At 38.2% G+C, this 20,745-nt stretch overlaps 1 protein-coding gene across 8 annotated transcripts in view; it reads right to left on the bottom strand.

Annotated features, from left to right (window-relative positions):
• Positions 1-20,716, bottom strand: part of ANKIB1 (ankyrin repeat and IBR domain containing 1) — a 146,424-nt gene extending 125,708 nt beyond the window's left edge. For all 8 annotated transcript variants that reach the window (XM_064575290.1, XM_045864727.2, XM_045864726.2 and 5 more), the window contains exon 1: positions 20,427-20,716. The gene's annotated coding sequence lies outside the window, so the exon portion shown is untranslated. The remainder of the gene's footprint in view (positions 1-20,426) is intronic.
• Between the last annotated feature and the right edge of the window lie 29 nt (positions 20,717-20,745).

The following is a 20,745-nucleotide window of genomic DNA, read 5'->3' on the forward strand; positions in this document are numbered from 1 at the left end:
GTGCGTCCAATTCCTGTACTTTTTGGGTGTGCTGTAACACAAATCAGCTTACCCTTTTATTTATTTATTTATTTATTTATTTATTTATTTATTTATTTATTTATTTATTTAAAGATTTTATTTATTTATTTGACAGAGAGAGACACAGCGAGAGAGGGAACACAAGCAGGGGGAGTGGGAGAGGGAGAAGCAGGCTTCCCGCGGAGCAGGGAGCCCGATGCGGGGCTCGATCCCAGGACCCTGAGCCGAAGGCAGACGCTTAACGACTGAGCCACCCAGGGGCCCCTTGTCCTTTTTTTTCTTTCACAACTGTAATATTGGATTTTAAAACATTGTGAAGTCTTTCATCTGCTACTGCTTCCTTTCTTGTTCTTTTTGATATAAAATTTACCATTTTAACTATTTGTAGGTGTACTGTTCAGTGGCATTAAGTACATTCACATTGCTGTGTAACCAACACCAACATCCATCTCCAGAATTTTTTCATTTTCCCAAGATGAAAGTCTGTCCCCCTTAAACTCTCCCCAGTTTCCACCATCCTATTTTCTGTTTCTATAAAGTTGTGTGGTTCTTTTTTAAATTCACTTTTCCAAAATGGAGATCTATGTCCTTAATTCAGTTCTAGGACAAATTCTTTGATCATCTCTGTCTCTCCATTTCTATTCTCCCTTTCTAGACTCCTATTATTTGGATAATGGATTTCTTAGCTATATCTTCTAATTCTCTAATATTTCTCTCCTCCTTTACCTCTGCTTTTTTGTCCTACTTTCAGGGAGATTTCCTTAACTTTATCTTCCAGCTATTTTATGGGATTAAGTTATCATGTTTTAAATCTCATAGTTCGTTCTTGTCATTTGGTTGTTCCTTTTCCTATAGTATTCTATTAGTATTCTATTTTTGGATCATGGATGTAACATTTCATCTCTATGAAGATTATTAGTCTTTTTAAAAACTTTTGTAGACTCGACAGAATTAGAGTATCAATTCTCCACAAACTGACCTACAGCGTCAATGCAGGAATTATCCTAGCAGAATCTTAGCAGGAATTTTTATGGATTTAAACAAGCTAATCCTAAAATTTATATGGAAAAGCAAGGGGACTAGAATAATTAAAAACAGTTCTTAAAGAATAAAGCTGTAGGAAAAATACTAATTTAAGACTTACTCTAACACTATAATAATTAAGACAGTGTGCTACTGGCAAAGAGAAAGAAAAAACGATTCATGGAACAGAAAACAAAAGTCCAGAACTGACTCATACAAATATGGTCAATTCATTTTTGACAAGGGTGCAAAAGCAATTCAACAGAGAAAAGAGAGATTTTTATTTAAATAGTAGTGTTCAAACAACTAGATATCCACATACAAAGAAAGAAAAGAAAAGAAAGGAAAAGAACAGAACCATAACCTAAGGTGCAAAGACAACTTACACAAAATTAACTAAAAATGGTTCACAGATCTAAAAGTAAAACTAAAAATGGTTCACAGATCTAAAAGTAAAACTAAAAACTATAAAACTTTAAGAAGAAAACACAGGAGAAAACCTTCATGAGCTGAAATTTGAAGTAGAGTTCTTTATAGACACCAAAAGCATAATCTATAAAAGAGAAAAAGTGATAGTTTATGCAAAAGACAGTTCTTAAGAGACTGAAAAGACAAACTATAGAATGGGAGAAAATATTCACAAATCACCTACCCAACAAATGAAATGCTACAAAGTGGATGAATCTCAAAGGCATTATGCTGAGTTTAAGAAGCCAGGTTCAACATACGATATGATTCCATATACACAACATTCTCAAAAAGACAAAACTACAGTGAAGAACAGATCAGTGATTGCCAGGGGTTAGGGGTAGAAGACGGTAAGACTATAAAGGGACAGGACAAAGAAGTTTTTGGGGGGTGACAGAACAGCTCTGCATCCTGATTATGATGGTGGTTACACCAATCTATGTATGTGTTAACATGTTAGACTGTATACCCAAAAAAGTCAATATTACTATATGATAATTTAAAAATTAAATTTAAAAGATTTCTTCTGTTCTCTGAATTATGGAAAAGTCATCTGGACTCCCCTACGTCTATTATGGTACACACGTTCCTCAAATGTCTTTTTGGCTCACTATTCACAGTTAAGAGTGGAAATTGTAGTTAGGCAAGAAAATAGTGAAATGCTTTCAGTTGTGGGAAAGGAAAAGAATATGATGCTGATGTAACCAATATATTTTGGGGGATGATGGCTAACACCTTGGAAAGTTATCAATGAACCTAGATGACTTAGGTTTATGCAGAATAAAGTCAGAAAAATTCTTGTCCATACTAGGGCTACAGGATCCCACCAAATAAAATGTTAATAGGAAAAGGATTTTCAAAAAATTCACATATTTACCCATTCTTTACAAATTTAGATGCTGTTACTGAACAATCACTATGTGTCAAGCAAAGCACAAGATATTACAAAGATACTTTTCTATGTGGTTAGTTCTACTTCCTTTCTCTTACTTACCGAGTAAATCACAATACAAAAACATTTGTTTTTCTATCTGGTTCTACTTCCTTTTTCTAAATGAAAGATCATTTCAGAATCATACCCATACCTGGTGAAAGCCAAACTCTTCTACTGCTAAATAACTATAGCCCTCAACTTAAGGAAACTGGCTTAGAATCTGGGGACATTTTATTGTTTTCCTACTGATTCAATCTTAAAAAGATGCTATTATGGAAGAGATTTCAGAAGAAAGTTAAACTATCTTACACGTAATGGTATTGTAAGTATTTCAACTGTAAGATGAAAGATAACCATTTCCAATGTTCTTTGTGCTTAAAGTCAAACATTAAGTCTGGCAAACACTGTGTGGTTCATTGCCATGTGTGCAAACGTATCTTCTTGCGATGAGTACTTTATACTTTAGAGTAATGTCCTTCCCCAAATACCCTACTGCAAGCTGGTCTAATAATGAAAGGTATTTCTTCCTTAAATCCTTTGAACAAACAAACAACAAAAACCTAATGTAAGATAAAGAAGGAAGAGATGCAAGCTGAGTGGAAATACCCACACTCCATTGTGGTGGTTTTGCTATTAAGTCAAAAGTCACTGACTAACAGTGAAGACAAATTCTAAAACAAGATTAAAGCTTTTTACAGTAGAATTGCTTCAGTTCTTAATTCACTGCATTTACTAAGAGACTATTATACTCCTTTAAAGATCAAGGGTCTATGAATACTTTTCTCCATTAAATTCCAATATATTTTTATTTCCCTGGCAGCTGTTCATCCTTCTCTGGTAAGAGCAATCCAATTTTCCTAGAGAAACCTTTCCCTTCCGTCAGTCAAGACAGGGTTTAGATGGGGCTGACTCCACTAGGGGGCAGAAGGTTATAAGGAGCAAATCTGGCTAATGAGTTCTATTCACCTAACCACAGCCATTGTTCATGTCATCCAAACTGGATCACTGACTTAAATCTAGGACTTTGGTCGGAGGGACCAAGAAAGGAGTGCTTCCTTCTGAACAAAAGATAGACATGTGTGTTTCCCCCATTACCACTGACCTAGAGATACCTAGGACTAGGGATGGACATCTGATCCAAAATGAACCTTTTAGGCAAGCTAGTTGCCTATTACAAGGCCTGGTTCAAGAGTTTCATACCCGAAGAGGGGACTCTATACTGAATAGTGACTAACTTAACCAATCAAATTCTCTCTCACAGAATTTGAAGGTATGAGAGAGAAAGAAAGAACTGAATGAATTGGGCTTTGGTCTTTCATACTTTATTACTTCTCTTTAATCCTCCACAACCCTTCCCTCCTACACCTACCATCTCAACACCCTTACTTCATGAACAAAGCAGAACACACAGATGGAACTCCTTCATCTTCTCATAGTCAAGCTTATAAACCAACTTGCATTTGCATTCATTTTCTCTTCTTAGCATGAGAGTGCATCCCTTTCAAAGCAGAGACAAATATGCTATGGATCCCTTCCTTTGCAAAAATGTTTCTTTCCCCTTTAGAAACTATGTTCTTTCATTTACTTATCCTATTCCTATGCCATCAGTTCCCCAGAATCTAGAAAGTCATGAAGGCCTAGATCACCTTTCAACAAGCAAACATGTTCTGTTATTTTCCATCGTTAAAAATCTCCTCCTTTAAAGAATGGTCTTCTCAATAAAGGCTTGGCCAATTGTATACGCAAGGGGGAAAAAAAAGGATTTTGAACCCTACCTAAAACCCCACACAAAAGTCAAATTCCATATGAATTGCAGATCTAAATGTGAAATTGCCAGTTAAACAATAATGCTTTCAGAAGAAAATATGGGGGAACATCTTCATAACTGCAGGGTAAATAAAGATATCTTAAACAAGACATTAACATTAATTTACTTCCTGCCTATAATGTCAATGTCTTTTCCTCCATAACTGTTTCAAATCTCTTTATTTTTCAAAGATATAACACATAATTAGGTATCCCCACTGCCACAAGTCTTTCCCTCCCTCTCTCTTCCAGGAAAAACCAATTTGAAGTTGTTTTTTGTTTTTTTTTTAAGATTTTATTTATTTGACAGAGAGAGACACAGAGAGAGAGGGAACACAAGCAGGGGGAGTGGGAGAGGGAGAAGCAGGCTTCCCGCGGAGCAGGGAGCCCGATGTGGGGCTCAATCCCAGGACCCTGGGATCATGACCTGAGCTGAAGGCAGGTGCTTACTTAACAACTGAGCCACCCAGGTGCCCCTGAAGTTGGTTTTTTAAAACTGTGGAATAATCTAGTTATTTATCAGCAGAACAGAAAAATAAATGGTGGTTAATCATATAACAGAAAACTATGTAGTAGCTAGAACATACAGTAAAATCCGTATGATCACTGTCTAAAGGAATTTTTCTTTTAATCAGTCAAAAATGTAAATTTGTGGTTTAAGTACAGTTTCATACTTCCTTGCATTTCCTATAGATAAGAGTATCCATATTTTCTAAATCCAAAATTAAGACACTTGAGGAGAAAAATACAGAGCCTAAAATGTAATACTTGAAATCATACTTATCCTGGATTTTCTGAAGTTGTTTAATGTACCCATAAGCAACAGTGTAACTCTGAACATCACAGTAAGCAAACTCTATCCATCCATCCATCCATCCATCCATCCATCCATCCATCCATCCATCCATCCATCCATCCATTTTGCTGACAATAATAGCTATCAGCTAGACTCAATTCACCAAACTTAGGTGTTTCAGCAGCCTTTTACACTAACTTCTAAACAAAAGTACGAAACTTGAAAAAGGTTTTGAGAGTACACTTTCCCTCCATTCCTAATGATTTCCTCCATTTGCAAGGCAACTGGTCCCTTATCTACCTCAGGGACTTTAAAAAATCTGGAGAGAAAAAAACTGGGTATGTTTACTGTTTTGACCTCTCACCTGGTTCAGAACTCAGGCAAGGAACAGAGAGCCTTCCAAACTCAACAAAATACCAAACTTTTTTTTTTCCCCCAACTAGGCTCCACGCCCAGTGCAGAGCCAACATTGGGGTTTGAACTCACAACCCTGAGATCAAGACCTGAGCTGAGATGAGGAGTCAGAGGCTTAACCAACTGAGCCACACAGACACCCCCCACCAAGTTTCTTAAAACATCTTTTAAGGAAGGTGAAAAACCTAAGCTTTATCCCTTTTAACAAAGTACCACTGATTCTCATGAAAATGAAACTTCCAAAACCGACTGCAAAACTGAAGTATATAAACATTAAAACTATAATGACAAAATGCTAATCAATGGATTAATTTTGCTCTTCTTTAAAGAAGTGCAACTTACAGGGGCTCCTGGGTGGCTCAGTGGGTGAAGCATCTGCCTTGGGCTCAGGTCATGATCCCAGAGTCCTGGGATCGAGCCCTGCATTGGGCTCCCTGGTCAGTGGAGAGTCTGCTTCTCCCTCTGCCTCTCCCCCACCTCCCGGCTTGTGCTCTCTCTCTCTCTCTGTCTCACTCACTCTCTCTCTGATAAATAAATAAAATCTTAAAAAAAAAAAAAGGAAATGCAACTTACAGATTTACTGTATAGAGTTAAATTTCAGATAATGTTGTTAATGGAAATATTTAACAACAGCTTAAATAATACATGTGCAGAAGCAGACTGGGGAAAAAAAAAAAAAGCCAGAAGGCTATAACTATAAGAAGATCTCATGGAAAAAAACTTGTCCTGTGGTTTATGTACCCTGTGTCATTTAAGCTGCACAACAATTCCACCTACATTTTACAGTAAAGAAACACAGGCTTTGAGAGTTAAATTATTTTGGAGAGGCCTTCTGGTATATTTAGAAAATTGTATAAACTTCAGTTTGAATCCTGCTATAACATTTACTAGCTTATAAGCTACTCGAAAGTTTTGAGACTCTTCCCTAATATGTAAAAGTAGATAATTAAGCTTCCATTGCTGGACTATAATAAAATAGGATGACAAAAATACATAAAACATATTCCAATATTTGCTAAATAGTAGGTACTCAATATAATGTAGTCATCATCGTTATTACTAACTTGCCTAGGATCATAGCTATGTCTAGTTCTAAAAACTTCTTTCCTTCCTTAAAAATACTTAAGATTATACAGAGAGCATAAAATTGGAAAGAAAAGTATAGAAAATAGAAAAGTATAAAGAATAAAATAAAAAGATCACTATAATCCTCAAACCCTGTAATAATCACAATAAACACACACTGGCATGTTTTTTATATGTATAGAGCCTTCTTTCAAGTGAAGAACTGGATCAAGGCATATAATAAAATTGGAACTTCTTTCTTTTGTATTTAGGTTTTATCACGAGCATTTTTCATTTGATTAAATATTCCTTGAATACATAATTTTAGTAATATCAAAATCTGACAGATAATATTTTAGTCCGTTCTCCATTGCTTTATATTAAATTGGTTCTAATGTGTCCACTATTATGGATAAACTTATGTGTATCTTTGAACCTATGCTTTTTTTCCCCCACGGATGTCTTAAGCTATGTAGCAATATGTGTTCTCAGCAAAGCCCCAACTACTACATGTTGACATTCAAGTATTGGTTTGCATCTGAAAGAAAGAATTCATTTATACTTTATATATTTTTAGCTACCGATAGTGAATCTTAGCACTAAGTTCTATTACATTCTATTGCCACAGCAATGAAATATAATTAAGGTTAAAGACTTCCTCATGTTTGTTCCCTGTTTTCCAAATCATAGCCACCCGCAGTCTGAGACTGGAAACTCTCCAATATCAGAAAACAAGAAACTGAGTCTTATGTATTTGACTTAATGTTTTTAAATTCATTTTATATTCCACATATCTTAATGAAGTAATGAAGGACATAGGAATATAACAACCTTTAACACCTAAATGAATTTAACACCTAAAAAAGATACGAAGAATTGAGATTTGAGCCACTTACGCTTTCCTGCATCCTGAAGAAACGGCAACTGGATGAACATAAGTGCTGCAGTGACTCTGATTTCAGACTAAAAACTTATCAGCTAGATTCAAATGATTCCATGATTCCAAACGTGACCCGACAATAGGGTACAATATCCGAAATGAAAAATCCAAAGTGTAGGACTTCCATAACAAGTACATAAAAGTCAAATCTTGTTGAGCCCAGAAAAAATGAGTAAGAGAGCAAGGAGTGTCTGTGGGACCTACCTGATCCCATAAAGGTAGTTATGAAGCACTGGTTACACAAAAAACACTAAAACCTACAAAACTCTCGGAAATCAAAACAGGGGGATGCCTGGGTGGCTCAGTCGGTTGAGTGTCTGCCTTTGGCTCAGCTTGTGATCCCAAGGTCCTGGGATCGAGTCCCGCATCGGGCTCCCTGCTCAGTGGGAAGCCTGCTTCTCCCTCTCCCACTCCCCCTGCTTGTGCTCTCTCCCTCCTTCTCTCTTTCTGACAAATAAATAAATGAAATCTTTAAAAAAGAAAGGAAGAAAGAAAGAAAAATCAAAACAGGACCACGTACTCTCAATCCAGGTTTACAAGGGGAAACAGGTACTGACCTTTCTTGGCTATGGTATAAAGTTATAAGTCATGATATAGAGTCACGTAAAAGCAACATGCATACCAAAATAGCACTATGACTGTTGGGAAACACCACAATCAATGACAATGAATAATTCATATACTTTACAGAGGATTAAAGAATGCTTAATTATTTCCCAAGATAATATATGAACTTAGGAATTACAATTTATGCAAACTGTATATTGCAATAAAAATCAAACAGTAATTTCAAATTGAACAAGAGAAGCATGAATGTATCATTTTTAGAAGAGGGACCAGCAGAATAATAAGTGCTAGAAGCAAAGATTGGTAGCCTATGCTGGAAGCACATGATTATTGGATGCATTTCTCAAAGGAAAGGCATACTCCTCTAGGCAGATAAAATCATAAATTCATGTCACAAGTATTTACTGAGCACCTGCCATTTGCCAGGCATGTAGGGAAAGAGAACAAAAACAAAATAAACTAAAATCCCTGTCCCCATGGAGTTTACAATATATTCAGGTAAGGTGTTACAATGACAAAGCCAAGAAGGGGATGGAGTTTTGGGATGATCAGGGAATGTGACACTTGAGTAAAACAGGTAAAGTAGTGAACTGTGGGATACTTAGGGGAAAGAGTATTCCGGGCAGGGTAAAAAGCCAGTGAAAGGAGCATGCCCTATGCATTCAAGGAACAGAAAGGAGGCCAGTATTATCGTAGTGTACAGTGAGGAAGAAAGGAGTAGGATATGAAGTCAAGAGAAGTAATGGGGGCAAATGGACTGTTCAGGGTCTTTTATAGGGTCATCATAAATCACTAGGCTTTTATTCTGGTAAAAAAGAAAAGCCACTAAAGTGTTTTTGGGAGAGGAATGAAAGACCTGACTTATATTTAACAGGACCACCCTGGCTGGCTGTCTAAGAAGACTAACAGGAGTGGCAGCAAGGCTAGAAGCAGGGGGACTATTTAGGAAGTGGCTGCGGTCATCCAAGTAAAAGTTGATGGTAGCTTGGATCTGGGAGGTGGCAGTGGAGGTGGTGAATACTTGATCAGATTTTGGATGTACTCTGAAGGTAAGGATGGGATTTGCTGATAGACTGGAAGTGGGAGTGAGGGAGAAGAAAAAAGGAGTCCACAGTTCTTGGCCTGAGCACCTGGAAGGGTGGAATGACCATAACTGAGAGGGGATGACTGCAGGCGGTGAAAGTACAAGTGGGAAGGAAGGTGGGGGATCCGCTTAAAATTGAACCTGTTACATCTGAGAGGCCAACAAGATGTCAGGTAGGCTATACAAGTGTGAAGCTGAGGAGAAAGGTCTGGGCTGGAGATACAGTTTGGAAGTTAACAATGTATAGATTGTATGCTTTTTGGGTAAGCAATTTAATATTAAGATATAAAGCCAATGACGTTTTCTACAGTATTTTCCCAATTTTAAAATGTTGAAAATTTTCTTCAGCCAATCTAATGGAGACTACTGACTGATAAATTATTTAGTATATACAATGTTAAAAAGGATACAAAAACATAGAAGCCAGAAACCCAATTAGGGAGAAAGAAGTATACATAAATGACATCAGGAGTAAAGGGTATGAAAAAGGAAGGTGGTGAAAGGAATCACAGAGACTTTTAGTCTATATGAGTTTTATTTTTATTTTTTAAGATTTTATTTATTTATTTGAGAGAGTGCGAATGTGCGCATGAGCAGATGGAGGGGCAGAGGGGGAGAGAAAGGTAGACTCCCCACTGAACCGGGAGCCTGATGTGGGGCTGGATCCCAGGACACCTGAGCTGAATTCAGAGGCTTAACTGACAGAGCCACCCAGGTGCCCCTAGGCTATAGGTTATACATCAGCACACTGACATCATGGTACATACTCTACTTAAAACTGGTCCTTGACATGTAGTTGATGCTGCCTAGGTTTAAGGGCCCAAAATTCCAAATGAAGAGAGTTCTCAAAATTTTAAGTCATATTCTAGATAGCAGGTGGATAAGAGAAGTTCCTAACTAAATGGACCTGAACCCTATTTTTTCCAACTTTAATCTAACCTGCACCTATTAATCTTCCTGTGTCCATGCAACTGTGTTTTTACCTTCTAAGATAAGGTTTGGAATTATAGTTTCCTTCATTTTATCTCCCCCCATCAGAGTTCCTCATCTAAAGAACTCTGGACACAGAAAAATGATTTGAAGAACAATTTTTAAAATTCTCCAAGTGCTTCTATACAACTAGTACTATTTTAGAAGCCTAAGGGAGAAATAAATTAATTTCACACAATAGATGCCAGCAACATCAGCAGCACTTGGGAAATTATTAGAAATGAAAACTCTCAGGTTTCACCCCAAACTTACTGAATCAGAAACTCTGGGGGTGGGGCCAGCAATCTGTGTATTAACAAGCCCTCCCAGTGATTATGATACATGCTCAACTTTGAGAACCTCTAGCTCAGAACATTAAGGTTTAATTTTCTCAAGGAGCATCAGTTGAAAAGGCTACTAAACTATAATCCTTGAGTATAACAACCTTATTATTTTGCACTTTTGACTGCCTTATGTATCTGGCATTTAACCCACGTTCTAAGTTGTAAATAGTTAAAAAATCAGAAGTAACACCTCCCTCCAAATTTCTGGAGAATGTTTTTCTTCATTCTATGATACCAAGTTCTCAATGCAACCTCTATCTTTCCTTTCTTGTCCTCCCTATTCTATAGAAAAGGTAATTTTTTTTTTCAATCAGAATATCATATGCTAACTTTTCAAGTAATTTTGTAGATGTCATGTCAAGTCACATTTCAGAGCAAGAAAAACCCTCAGAAGATTACAGTTGACTCTTAAACAACATGGGGGTTGGGGTGCTGGAGCCTACACGGTAAAAAATCTACATATATCTTTTGACTCCCCCAAAACATAACTGCTAACAGCCTACTGTTGAGTGGAAGCCTTACTGATAACATAAAAAATTGATTAACACACATTTTGTACATTATATGTATTATATACTGTATTCTTATGCCATGCCATGCCAGAGTCTTGTCCTCCACTGTCCTATCAGTTCAATACTAAATTTCCCAGAAAAAAATCTCAAGACTGTTTATAACAACTGTTTTGTTCAGATAATGTGGCAATTTTTCTAACCAACATTTCTATCTTCCTGGTTATACTCCATTCACCACGGAGACTGCCTGGAGAAAGCCAGAGTGTAGCTCCTTTGATATTTTGTGTTCCAAGCTGAAAACCATTTTAATTGTCCTCTAATCTTAGTTCACAAGGGTTCGGAGGTAACTTACAAGCAACATACTGATAATTAAATAAGCTAAGGGGAAATAAGTGCTGTGGAAGGTAGCACAGCCTTCCACATGGAAAGAATATGAGCTTTGGAGCCATGAAACTGGGTTCGAGTTTTAATTCGAGTCCTTACTTGCCCTCATTTTATAGGATAGAAACCATATTAGTATACTGCCTCATATTGTTGATATATTTATTTTTAGTTATCTTAAAATATAAACTCCTTGAGAAAAGGAACTATGTTTTATATAATTCTGTATTACCCACATCATATTCACATAGGTGTTCAATAAATATTTATTTAACTAATATGGAATAAATTTTATTATTTGTTTTAAAGTAAGTTCTATGCCCAACATGGGAATGAAAACTCACAACCTCGGGGTGCCTGGGTGGCTCAGTTGTTAAGCGTCTGCCTTCGGCTCAGGTCATCATCCCAAGGTCCTGGGATCAAGCCCCGCATTGGGCTCTCTGCTCTGCGGGAAGCCTGCTTCTCCCTCTCCCACTCCCCCTGCTTGTGTTCCCTCTCTCGCTGTCTCTCTCTCTCTCTCAAATAAATAAAATCTTAAAAAAAACCAAAAAAACAAAAAAAACCCACTCACCACCTCAAGATCAAGAGTCACATACTCTGCCCATTGAGCCAGTCAGTCGCTCCTAATATGGAACAGATGTTAATGTATCACATAAACTTCCTACCTAGTAGGTGCCCTTGCTTCCAGATCCCATACCCAAAGCACCTCCCACCAACTACAACTAGCTTACCTTTATCAAAAGACAAATCTGATCTTGCCCAGTTCCATTTTAAAACCTTCCCAAGACTTCCAGCCCCTGGAATTAAGGAAAAGTCCCTGCCCAAACCAGAATTTATCTTATCCCAGCCTATCTCTTACAACTCAGACCCACGTCTGAATTACTAAAGCTCCTGGAAGTTCTTCCCATACCCTTAACAAGCTCCTCCTTAATAGGCTAACTCCTACAAGTCATTCAAGTCTCAACTTAAAAGCCATTTTCTCCATCAAGTTCCCTGATCATAGCTGGTCAACCCTCAACTAACACAGTTAGATGTCCTGCCTCCCTAAGTTGATAACAGTCAATTTACCACCTAATATTATAATGAAATATTTAATCTGCTTCTCCAATTATCTGGTAAACTTTCTGATAACAAGGGTCACATCATACTGAGTTTTATATCCACTGTTTACCATAGTTACTGGTATATAAAATGCCTTTAATTAATATTATTTATTGAACATAAGGATAAAGTCCTATGTTCTTAAAATCATTAGTTTCCAGGGCACCTGGGTGGCTCAGTCGTTAAGTGGCTGCCTTCGGCTCAGGTCATGATCCCAGGGTCCTGGGATTGAGCCCCACATCAGGTTCTCTGCTCAGCGGGAAGCCTGCTTCTCCCTCTCCCCCTCCCTCTGCTTGTGTTCCCTCTCTCGCTGTGTCTCTCTCTGTCAAATAAATAAAATCTTTAAAAAAAAAAAATCATTAGTTTCCAATTTGAGAATATAATGTTTATTTCCCTGTATGCCTATAAATAACTTTGGAAAAAAGCCCATAGTTGCCTAATGGGTTAAAGAGAAAGATTCTGGGGCCTTATTCTGCACATACGTTTATTATGAAACAGAAAGCAAAATCAGTATTATTATTTTCAAAGAACAGAGAAAATATTTCAGAAGAACTTGCTATTTTGGGGGACCTGCTTTGTCTTGGCCTCATCCCCCAGAAGTTACAGTCACCAAACTGGAGTTGATCCTCAGTTAAAACAAGCAGAGCAATGAATGATGAAAGAAAAAACAGAAGGAAGTTATTTCTCAGCCTGAATGCCACCTGAGACCAAAAGGTGACTGAAAGAAAGACAAATGAGCCTGAATTCCTGACAGCATTGTGGAAGCACCATAACAGCTCTGGATGGCCTATCGCTAATTTCTCATTATTTAAGGAAAATGATACCCCTAATTTGTTTATATCACTCTTTTTTGGATTTCTAGAGCAACTGAACATGATTCCTAAGACAATACAAAGTTAGAAGAAAATTTAGGAAAAAAGTTTATATTACCTAATATAGGAGAGAGATATTCTCAAGACAGGAACAAGCAGAATCCACAGAGAAAAAGACAGACACAAATGATTATATGAAATACCCCCCACCCAAATGTATGGCAAATGATGCCATACACTAAGACCAAAAAAAAGACAGACTGACAAAACATATTGGCAAAGAAAGCTAAAGGATTACATTGATAACATATCAAAGAGAACCAAAAAATTGATAAGGAAAAAAATCCAATAGGAAAAAATGAGTAAAGGTATGAATGAGCAATTCATAGAATTGAAAAATCAAAAGGACCAACTAATATATCAAAAGATGCTCAGCTTCACTTCACAAAAGATGCTCAACTTCATTTCAAGTTAATGAAATGCAGAATTAAGCACCAAAAGAAACTTTTTACTCATTTTATTGCAAGAACAAAAACAAAAACAAAAACCAGCAATAGTTTGTGGGAGAAATACTCTTGGACATTAATGATGGCAATAAGAATTATATCATTTCTGAAAAATAATCTGGCATTATTTAAAATTAAAATAGCATGTACTGTGTACAAGATACTCATTGCAATATTGTTCATAATAGACTAGAGACAACCTAGATGTCCAAAATGAACACAGATATGGTTTCAGATATCTATTGCTACATTCCAAACTTAATGCCTCAAAACAATTTTGTTATTTCTCACAATTAGGGAGGCTGCTGGGCAGGGGTTTTTTTTTTTTTTTTTTTGCTGGTTTCACCTCTGGTTCCTCTGTGGGTACATTCAGCTAAAGAGTCAGCTGCGCTAGCAGATCCAAGAGTCCACTTTCATGTCTGTTGGTAGATGCTGTCCACTGGGGAGTCTTGATTCACTTCCAAGAGACCTCTCATCCTCCTATAGGCTAGACCAGCTTCCTTACATGGCAGGTGCCGGAAATCATCCCTTGAAGGTCTCTTAAGGGTTAACCTCCAGATCTCACACATCACTTCTACCATATTCATTGGTCAAAGCAAATCACAGGGTCAACCAAGACTCAAGAGATGGAGAAATAGATTATGCCCCTAGAGAGAAGCAGCAAAGCCACACTACAAAGGAGAATGGACCAGGATGAAAGGAATTTATGGTTGTTAATCATTCACCACAGGTAGGTAGGGGTGTATGTGTGTGTGTGTCTGGATACACACACACACACACACATGCACGCACACAATGGAATATTATATTGTCATTAAAAAATAAAGTGTGGAACATTTAATATAGTATGTTATCATTTTTATGTGGGAAAATTATGTATACATTTCATCACATATATGTATGTTTATAAACCCTGGAAATACACTTAAAAATTAAACTAATGAAATACTGGGCCATACAAAGTAGTCTGCATGCTGGCTGAGGATAAAGGGCACTGAGGGCATGTTAGGAAGGCCAGCAGAGTTGTGAGCCAACTAGTCAGAGGCGAGGATAAATGGGTGTTGTGTAGAGATGGGCAGCTGCAGAGTTGTAGGCCTAGTCAGGAGTTGTAGATCCACAAAAAGGCACAGGCCAGCAGGCCCAGCACTCAGTGACGCAGCGTGGTAGAAGACGGTCTACATGGCAGGGAGAATGGTAGCACACTGAGGAATTAAGTCAAACAACTGGGCAAATGATAATTACACTGAGGCTAATGTGAAGCCAAGTTTCCTACTGCCAGAGAAGGCATTTATAAATGTGGAAAGGAAGAAGGCTAGAAAGAACCCTGGAGTATTAGACTGGAATTGAAAGTATAGGGACAAACTTATGGTTTAATTCATATATACACCCAGGTACGGAAATAATTATAGGTAATATATATGTGTCTGTTACATATGTCTGAGTATACAAACCATACTCAGAGTCATACATTTCCTAGTTCCTGTAAGTAATGACACCCCAGTAGCAATGAGCACACTAAGCCCCTAAATCTTTGTTTTTAAATACCATTTTTTACAAAAACAAACAACAATAACAAAGACCAAACAGGATTCCTTGGAGAAATGGCTGATTCCAGGGCTAGACCAGGCAAAGTACAGAATGAACAAGGAACAGCATGTTCTGCCAGAAATGCACAATGAATGAGATGGGAGCATGATAAATAGGCATAGGAGCCAGCTTGAAGGGGCTCCCGCAGGCTATATCAGGAACAATTTAAACAGCAAAATAAGTAATAATAGTAACAAATCACAACAAATTAAATAAGATAGAAATCCACAAGTCCTTACTGATTTAATAAATAAACAATTAAATGGGGGAGAAAGGATAAAATCCCAACTAATACAAGTAGAAGAAATAAGAGAGTAATATCATTTGGCAATCATCATAGAAGTGGTTAATTAAGGTGACAGTCTTCACTGATACTTACATTAAGGCTAGTGACTAGAGACATTTGATGAGAAACAAGATGCTGGCGTAATTTTGAAATACCTCTCCACAAATACTGATCAAATACAAAAGGATACCAAAATGATCGACATTTTATTTATTATTATTTTTTACATTATTATTATTTTTTTAGATTTTATTTATTTGACAGAGAGAGACACAGCGAGAGAGGGAACACAAGCAGGGGGAGTGGGAGAGGGAGAAGCAGGCTTCCCGCTGAGCAGGGAGCCTGACGTGTGGCTCAATCCCAGGACCCTGGGATCATGACCTGAGCCGAAGGCAGATGCTTAATGTCTGAGCCACCCAGGCGCCCCAATTTATTATTATTTTTTAAAGATTTTATTTATTTATTTGACAGAGGGTGAGCGAGTGAGAGTGCCCAAGCAGGGGGAGCAGCAGAGGGAGAGGAAGAAGCAGGCTCTCCGCTGAGCAGGGATCCTGACTCGGGGCTCGATCCCAGGACCCTGAGATCATGATCTGAGCTGAAGGCAGACGCTTAACCCACTGAGCCACCGAGGCACCCCTGATCGACGTTTTAATCACCAGCAGTGGCAAGGCTGACATCATATGCCTTTGGAAGCAAAGTGCTAAGAGAACATAGACTCATTTCTGTGGTACTCCTGCCAGGAATGCATGAACTGACTGGAGTCATGAGGAAATATTACATGAACCTAGGTTGAGGGTCATCCTACAGAATGTAGGGCTTTGTACTTTCTAAAACTGTCATGGACGTGAAAGAGGGAAAATTGAGGTTGAAGAAGTCTGAAGAAGCATGATGACTAAACACAACATGTATTCCTGGATAGAATCCTGGACCAGAAAAGAAAGAGATATTGTTCCAACTGTTGATGAAATATGAATAGGCTCTGTGGACTAGGCAATAGTGTTGTACCAATGCTTATTTTTTTATTTAGAGAGTTATACATTGGTTATATAAGAGAGTGCCTTGCTTTTGGAAAAAATAGACACTAATGTTTACAGGTGACAATACACCATGTCTGCTCCTTGCCCCAAAAGGTTCAGAAAAAGACTATAATCATGGGTATGTATGCATGTGTTTTTTTTTTTTTTTTTTTTCTTTTTTTTTTTTTTAAAGATTTTTTATTTTTTATTTATTTGAGAGAGAGAATGAGATAGAGAGAGCACATGAGAGGGGGGAGGGTCAGAGGGAGAAGCGGACCCCCTGCTGAGCAAGGAGCCCGATATGGGACTCGATCCCGGGACTCCAGGATCATGACCTGAGCCGAAGGCAGTCGCTTAACCAACTGAGCCACCCAGGCGCCCTGTATGCATGTGTTTTTACACACATATGCACACATGTATGTAATGTATGTATGGAAACAGAGAGAAAGCAGGCAAAAGAAGAAATGCAGTATTGGTCCCATTGCTGAACTAGAAAAAAAAAAGTTCTATATGCCTGAAGATCTGTGTTACAGTTAACCATAATGAACTTCAGAACTGTCTTTTCTAAGGTTTCAACAACTACTGAATATTACATTGATAGAATATAATTCATGTGCTTTAGAAAATAAACAATATTAATACCTTATGAAATGAGAATCTATGCAAAGCATTATTAGAGAATTAAAAATTGCTATAACTATATTACAACTTTTTTCTTACAGAGGAATCTTAAGGTTGAATCTTCTCTAGCATATTTCGAGTAAAAACAACATTCAGCATTACTATACATCAGAATCTGTGTGGTTTTTAAATGGGAGATAAAAAACTCCTTAAGACTGTTGTAAGAATTGAATGAAATTATGTATATAAAGCATTTAGCATGGTGGCCAGTACAAGTTAAGCACTCATAAATGGCATTTAATGTATTTATTCTTATAGAAAGGATACGAAACAACCCCCAAATACAGTAAAGTGACTTCAAAACCTATTAGAGATGTCTGTAAAGGCAAATGGATATAATCACAGTCAAGTATCTAGACTGGCAAATTCAATGAGGAAAGCTATTGTAATTTATTTATACTTGCAGTCCCAGAATCTAACATACTGCCTGGCATACACAGTAGGCATTCAATAAAGATTTACTGAAATGAACTGAGTATGAAAGTAAGTTAACTCAAAAGAGAAAAAACGGTAGTCTGAGACTGTCTGAAAAATAAACTTAGAGTCCAAAAATTATTATTCCCTAAGCAAGTCACTTTGAGAAAGGAAATAAAATACATAAGCATTTTTAAAACCATGCACAGAAACTCCCCTCAGACTCTTTTAAATAATGACTGAGCCACTTTCAAATCTGTTTTGGCAAATGTGTCACATATAAGTCTAATATTACAGAAAAGTATTGTAAAATTTCATCTAAATAAATGTTGTGTTCATCCTCAAACAGGAAAAATGTACCCAAAACACTGAGGAATCTTTCTAACTTCCACTCAAGGAGACTCAGATGAGCTTAATTCAAGTTCTTCCATCTATTTATATATGCAAATTAGCTTGAACTTTTACTTACAAGTACATTGTAAATACACAGATTTCACTTTCACAAGTTCAACTGCACACTCCAGTAAAGGAAGAGGAAAGAAAGAAAATCAGCTCTCTCAAAAGTGGGCAGTGCTATAGGAGTACAAAAGAGTAACCAGAAAAACTTTTGTTTCAGCAGCCACCTGTTAGAACTCACCCTTATGGCATAATCTGCATGGTTTGGGAACATTTTCAGATTGAAAACTCAAAATTCCCAGTGCAGTTGGCAAAGGAAAAAGTGTATTATGAAAATACAGTGCTATCTTCCCCACTACTTCCAAAGATAACAGGGATCAATAGACTTTTTAAAAAAGAAGAAGAGGGAAAAAAAGACTTCCAAGTTATGGCCAATTACCTCACATTTGGAAACTCATCAATTTTCTGAAAAGCAAAACCATACCTTTAATAATACACTCAACTCTGTACAGAGCTTGGCTTCTGAAACAAGCCAGTAAAGTATACTTCCAGATAGACAGCTGGAGCTACATCTCCTGAGCCTACTTTAAACTAAAATCTGTGAACAATACGAAGTTATAAATCAAGTAACAGTTCCAAATCAAGTGCTAAAAGAAAGTTTTGAAAACAACGACAAAAATCATCATTAAACACATCTACGTTTCTTAACACAATGACTATGTTTTCAGAAAAAAAATAAACCAAGGCTACCAGGTACATTACAGAACAGTTTACAGAATAGTAACAAAGAACTGCAATATGCAGAGTAAAATTATTCTTAAATTATTATTTACTTCCAGGCGCCTGGGTGGTTCAGTCATTAAGCGTCTGCCTTCGGCTCAGGTCATGATCCCTGGGTCCTGCGTCCTGGGATCGAGCCCTGCGTTGGGCTCCCTGCTCTGCAGGAAACCTGCTTCTCCCTCTCCCACACCCCCTCTGCTTGTATTCCCTCTCTCGCTGTCTCTCTCTCTGTCAAATAAATAAATAAATAAATAAAATCTTAGAAAAAAACTTATTTGCTTCCTATAGTGTCCTGGAAAGTGTCATCAGCATGAAGTCGTGTTAAGAGCTATTGTTCAGGCACTGACAGCATTACAGTTATTTTTAAATCTAATTTCTGGAAAGTTCTGCAGTGGCAGTTTAAAAAGCAAACTAAATTCAAAAAGAAAAAATGCCTAGCCTTTAATCTGGAAATACAATTGAAGATATCCACAGTTAATTCCTTTTTCAAACTAAGAAGCAGTAAGGTCATAGGCACAAGTGTGTAACATCTGTAGGAGGCTGATCTAAATCAGTAAAAAAGTCTCTCTGAAATGAACGACTTAAAATAATATCTTACCAAATACAATCTGAGATGATCTTTAAAAATCAGGTTAGTGTTTTTTAACCACTAACAAAACTTTCCAATGCAAAATTTTCCACATCACACACACACACTTCGTAAATTAAGAACTAAATGTAAATCCAAAAAAACCAAAAATTATTTAAAGACATAAAAACATATTGGAAATATTAGCCCTTTGTTTTTTACATTCATTTCTTAGATCTACTAGCAAAGCTATTCTGGAATGGGTCTTCATTCCAATACAAGATTGTTTAATATGTCAATTCCGTGTGAATAGAGCTTGTGAGATTCTTAAAACCTCCTCAGGAGATGCTTAATTACAGCTCTAGTTCCAATTTCCTGCGACTCTAACAGCAATGTACAGAAAAGAGCTTATACACAGTTAAGAAGGGAGAGGAATGAAGGTCCAGGGAGCGACCCATTCTTTTGTTTTGGTGGCAGACGCTGCAAAAATAAAGGTCCATCAGAGCTATCTGCACCTATCCCCACCCATCACAACGATGCACAGCACTTTCATCCATCCGCTCAAGACCTTCTAGCCCACCAGATCCGCCGAACCCGTGGCTTTCCACGTCTCAAAAGATGGGCGGGGGAGGCTCCGAGGTCTGGGATACAGAGAGAAAGAGAGGGAGGGAGGACACAGATCTTTGAGGACAGAGGGACAAGGAGATGCATCTGGCTGGGGAGGATGGGACGCGCCACTGAGATTTGCAAATTCGCTAGGAGAAAAGCCCCACGGGACCGACAGAGGATGTTGCCTGTTCAGGGATGGGGACAGAGAGGGGTACAATCCTCCACAAGAGGAAGGAGACACATTAGTGGAAGACCCGTGAGGGCGTGAACTAGGCAGCGCTGAACTCGGAGCCAAAAAGGGTTGAGATAGCCTCATACACACTCGTATGGTGAAGCTGAGACTTACGGTTACTTCCCGGGCTGAGGGTAAGGGTCGGGTGGACCCCGCAGCTCTGCAGTTCTGCCACCGCCGTGGCCGCCTCTGCCTCTCGCGCGGAGCAGGTGACCTCAGGTACCCTCCCCACCCCACCCACCCAGGCGGGCGCCCCCTCCTCGCCCGCCCGGGTGCGCCCGCCGGGCAGAGGCTGCTGGGGCTGAGGGTGCGCACTAGAGGCCCGCGAGGAACGCTGCGTGAGACGGAGGCTCCCGCGACGAGGCTCAGATTAGGCGGGCGCCCCCCATCCCTCTCTGGCCGCCGCGCCGCCTCACTCAAGGGAGGGGAAGAG

Source organism: Mirounga angustirostris, unplaced genomic scaffold (assembly GCF_029215605.1).
Source record: "Mirounga angustirostris isolate CCGP_5_RB_7025 unplaced genomic scaffold, mMirAng1.0.hap1 SCAF_12, whole genome shotgun sequence".
Lineage (NCBI taxonomy): Eukaryota > Metazoa > Chordata > Mammalia > Carnivora > Phocidae > Mirounga > Mirounga angustirostris.